At 39.7% G+C, this 5,310-nt stretch overlaps 1 pseudogene; it reads right to left on the bottom strand.

Annotated features, from left to right (window-relative positions):
* Nucleotides 1-481: 481 nt before the first annotated feature.
* LOC122748904 lies at nt 482-940 on the bottom strand (annotated as a pseudogene).
* Nucleotides 941-5,310: the final 4,370 nt, after the last annotated feature.

The following is a 5,310-nucleotide window of genomic DNA, read 5'->3' as shown; positions in this document are numbered from 1 at the left end:
TTATCCCCGTTTTACACATGAGGAAATTGAGGTTCAGAGAAGTTTAGAAACTTTGTAGAGTTAATATCTGAGGAAGGATTTAAATCTATATCTTTAGGGACAGCTAGGTAGTGCAGTGGATAAAGCACCTTCCCTAGATTCAGGAGGACATGAGTTCAAATCTGGCCTCAGATACTTGAAACATTTATTAGCTGTGTGACCCTGGGCAAGTCACTTAACCCTCATTGCCCTGCAAAAAACAAAACAAAAAAATAATTCTATATCTTCATGATTCTATTATTCTACTCACTATGCTACTTTCTCTCTCGACTATACCTTGCAGTTTTTCTTCAGTCTATCTCATCACCAATTTACCTTTGGCAGCATGGAAAAAATGATTTTCCAAACACATCATTTTATCAGGTATGACATTTTTGTTTTTACTGGAAATCATTTTTATTGTACGTGGAGGAGTGAGATAGCTGGGCACAATTTAGATGATTCAAAATTTGTTGGCAACATCCAAAGCATCACAGTTTAGAGCCAGTTGGACATAGGCCTTATTCTCTCCATGAGGCCAGATCAGTGTGTTGATGTTGGCCACATTGATGTCATACAGCTTCTTCACAACTTGCTTGATCTGATGCTTTTTGGCCTTGATATCCACAATGAAGACAAGGATGTTGTTGTCCTTGATCTTCTTGACAGTAGATACAGTGGTCAAGGGAAACTTAATGATGGAAGAGTGAACAAACTTGTTTCTCTGAGGGGCACTTTTCTGAGGGTATTTGGGCTGCCTTCGGGGCCTTAGTGTCTTGGGTCACCAGAAAGTGGGGAATGTTTGGATCTTCTTTTTATGGCTATGGACACCCTTCAATACTGCCTTCTTGGCCTTCAAGGCCTTGGACTTCACTTTTGTCTTGGGGGAGACAACCACTTCCTTCTTCACCTTAGGCCCCATCTTGGGGGAAAGGTAGGTATAGTTTCTTTAGGTAGTATCTTCAAAGAGTGGACCAAAAATAAAAAGTATAAACTCCTTAACTTGGCATTCAAGGCCCTTCACAATATAGATGCAAGAGATGGTAATTAAATCCATGGGAGCTGATGATATCAACAAGAGAAGGAGGATAGAGGGAGATGAGAAGAGGACATGTTACAGAACCCTGCAGGACAGCTATGTTTAGAGGATATGATCTGGTTGAGGATTCATCAAAGAAGATTGAGAAAGAGTGGTTGCATAGCTAAGAAAAGAACAAAGGAAGAGTGGTGTCTCAAAAACCTAGAAAGAAGAATGTATAGAGGAGAAAAAGAGAAGATGATAAACAGACATTGGATTTACCAATTCAGAGATCATTGGCAACTTTAGAGAGAGAGTTTCAGTGGGATGATGGTATGAGAAGCCAGACTGTTAGGCATTAAGAAGAGTCAGAGGAGAGAAAATGGAGGCACCTACACCTAGTATAGATGTAACATGTAAACCAAGGCAAACACTCTCCTACTAGAATTTAGATTTCTCTTTCTACAAAGGGGAAGACCAGAGAACACTAAGACCAGTTCTTGAGATTTAAATCCTATTTTTCTGAAAAGGGAAGGAAACCAGGGAAAGACAATGCTAGTAAAAATTCAAAGGAAAATTTTATAAGCAGGGAATAAAATCTAACATGATCATGGGAGCTATCCAGCAAAGTGCTGAATAGCATGCCAACCTTGCAATAGATTGCAAGAGTTTATATATAGCTTAAACAAAGGCAAATAAGGAATTTAGAGGGAAGATGAGCTTAGAAAGGCCCACTTCCAAAGGAAGTGTGTGTGTGTGTGTGTGTGTGTGTGTGTGTGTGTGTGTGTGTGTGTGTGCGCGTGTGTAATTTCAGGGTTGGAGAATGTAGCCTTTAATAAGGAGGCAGTTCAGTTCAAGGCTTGATTAGAAGATCTCTTCAAAAAGAAAAAGGATTATTACAAAGGTAGGGAATAACTTAAAATAAGGTCTATATCCATGGTCACATATCCTTCAGTCAGATAAGTCTTTGGCTTCAGAGTTACTGATTCTTGGCACATCCAGCTAGTTTTACTCTTGATCACACAAAGCGTTGTTGGTATTTTAGCCAATGAAGTAGGTCCTTATACAGTTGTTCTGGTTACCGAGATGATAGAGGTCTCAAGCAAATTAAAGTACCCATTTTCACATGCCCTCCTCTTGGTCAAAGGTGGTACCAGAACCCATGAAAGCCAATAAGAATTAATTATATTTGCCAAAGGTTAGTATCCTAAAGAGCCACAACAAAAAGTTTAGTGGTTCTAAAGCTACAGGACAGGTATAAAGAAGGGGGAGATGTACAATAAAATCATTAAGAAATTAAAAAAAAAAACCAACAGAGATACCATGAAACAAAAGACCAAAGCAATACAATAATGAAGATCCCAATGTAGCCCAGGTACAGTCAATGAGCACATTTCATTTTGAATTCTAGGTGTCCCATGCAGCTGTTTCATCCCTGGAAACCTCTTTTCTTGGGGCAGTCTGGAAAATACCATATCTTCAGGTTCTCTGGTTTTAGGTAACTTGTAGGGACTCTTCAGATGTTCCTACTAAAAATCCTTTACAAAACATCTCAATACAGTCTTAAATTTTACTTCTCCAATAACTAGTTCATCTTGTGAAAACCAACTCAAGCCTGATAGTTATGATCTTAGTATCAATGGAGCTATAAGGAAGACATCAAAATTAAAGGACTCATACTTCACCTGAGCCTTGAGAGAATTTAGCTCATAAATGCCCCATGCTTCTTGCAGCTTTATCTAAACTCTGTACCTGACATAAACATTGCTAATAACAAACCAAAAGGTTACTGATGCCTTGATACATGCAAGACATTCAAATACATGCTAAATATTTCAAAATACCACAGGAAAGCAGAACTCTTAAACCTTTCCAAATTTCATATGTATTCATTTGATCTTAATGTCTTCTCAAAATTTTGCTCTTGTTTATAGTTTTCATTTTAATTGCTAAGTATTTTAGAACTCCAATCTAAACGTCCCTTAAATTTATTCCACTTTAATTCAATTTATCAGACATAATGGTGTTAAGGGCTAAAATTCTAGCTAGTCTGTCTAAAATATCCAATGAGTGGTCGGCAATAAATTATAAGCTTTAGCAAGAGTTAGGCTTTCAAGCATTTATTAAGGAGAATAAGAATTTGGTAAAGAGAGAGAGAAAAGCCTACATTCATCTATCTATTAAAGGGAGAGCACATTTCTAGCTCCGCTCTCCACCAGAGTCCAAAGGAAAAGAGCATGAGTCAGAGCACCCAGCTCTTCCTTCTTCCTCCCACTAGCAAACGTCACTTCCTGACGCCAAAGAAAAGACTCCTGGTCTTGCCCTCAAAGACCTTCGCTTCATGGACGGAACTCTTCTACAGTAAATCTCCAGCAGGTGGCGTCATTCCAATCGTTACAATGGATAGAATATCTAGAGGATAATAGTTAAATGCTATAGATGGATCAAATGAGGGTTTTTTTTTTTTTTTTTGAGGATGGAGCAAATATGGGCATGTTTCTAGGTGGTAGAGAAGAAACCAGTAATAGGGAGAGATTGAAGATAAGTGATAGAGTGGGGATAACAGAAGGGGCAATCTGTTGGAGGAGATGTGATGGAATGGGATTATTTATGCAGGCAGAGTCATTTTTCTTGTCAAGAAGTAACACCCCATCATTATGTGAGATAAGGTGAAGGAAGAAATAGGCACAGAAATCATGTGAGTGATATGATGAAGAGACAAGAGAGAGCTCAGAATGAATGAAGTCAGTTTTTCCCCCTGTAAAATATGAGGCAAGGTTTTCAGCTGAAATAATGGGGGTAGAGGGAGCCATGGAAAGTTTGAAGGGGTCTGAAAAGGTTTGGAAGACTGCTGTGAATATGGGATAGTGAGTCGAGGAAGTTGTAGAAGGCTTGCTGAGGTCCAGTTCAGATTGTGGAACCTAAATTTGTAGTAGACCCAGTCAGAATTTCTTTATCATTCTCTATCTTCATTTAGCAGCTAGTGTGTAGGAGTAAAGGGGGTAGTTGTTGGGAATGATCCACAGTGGAGGCTCGGCAGGATTTAATCTGTAATATGATAAGGGAGGCAGGGATTCAAGAGGAGAATGTGAAGTTGAAGTAGTTCATAAAGGGGTCAAAATAGGGGGAAATAAGATAAAGTAGCTAGTACAGTCGTCATGATAGGAAAGAACTGAAAGTTTGAGGAATTAGAGGTCACTGTGTGGATGAAGAGTAGGGTTTGGTAAGAAAAGGCAGAGAGAGAGGTGGTAAATTAATAGAATATGATCAGTTAGGAGATTTCAGATTTCTTGAATATGGAGATAATGCATTTGTGGGTGTTAGCAAGTTCAAGGGTATGACCCTCTTTGCCTGTTGCTGAGTTAAAATGATAGCATAGGTCATGGGAAGTGAGGAAGTTGAGTAATTGAGTAGTGAGGGTGTGTGAAAGAGAGTCAACATGGATGTTGAAGTCCCCTGGTATGGGGGCAGGACCTGGGGAGGAAATAAGAATCATGAACCAGATACTAAAATTGTTGAAGAAGGAAGGGGAGTGACCTGGAGATAGATAAACAACTTCTACAGGGATTTTGATTGGGTTATAGATAAGGATTGCAGGAATTTCAAATAAGGAGTGGTAGAGATAGGAAAACCTGGATGTAGCAATTAGAGCAAAGAATATTCCAACTCTGCTGAATAGATTTAGTGAAGGTGTAGCCAGTTCAGGGAAGGGTTCCCAGGGAGGTTGTGTCATCAGGGAGGAGCCAGGTCTCAGTGATTGCTAGAAAATAGGAGAGGAAGAGGAAAAGATTTAGGATAAAGAGAAGTTTGTCTTCTATGGGCAACATTCCAAAAGACACAGTAAAAGGAATGAGTGTTATTTGTTTGGAACTTTGAAGTGGCAGGGTTGAGGGGGATGAGAATAAGGAATTAGGTGGGGGGGGATGGGGAATTGGGTTTGGGTGATGACCACTTGGATTTGTAGCATATGCCCACATGTGAGACTATTAATCATTAAGAGGAAAACACAATTCTTCATCCTAGGGGAGACTGGGGATGAGGCAGGAGACAAGAACAGAAGATGGAAGGCATAGGGTCATATGGAAGCCTGCTTTTACTTCTCTTCCTTGTGAAATCTGGAGATTAGGCAGTTGACCTTGCATCAGGAGATGCAAGTCTTGCTCCCCACCAACTTTTCATTTCCTCTTTTCTCAGGGACACACATAGCAGGAGATGAAAGACTCAAGGTCAGAGGGAAGATGACTTTGCAATCCATCTACTAGGAGGCAGGAGAT

This window comes from Dromiciops gliroides, chromosome 1 (genome assembly GCF_019393635.1).
Source record: "Dromiciops gliroides isolate mDroGli1 chromosome 1, mDroGli1.pri, whole genome shotgun sequence".
Taxonomy (NCBI): Eukaryota; Metazoa; Chordata; class Mammalia; order Microbiotheria; family Microbiotheriidae; genus Dromiciops; species Dromiciops gliroides.
Note: the sequence above shows the minus strand (reverse complement) of the source record. Positions and strands in the feature narration are given on the sequence as shown.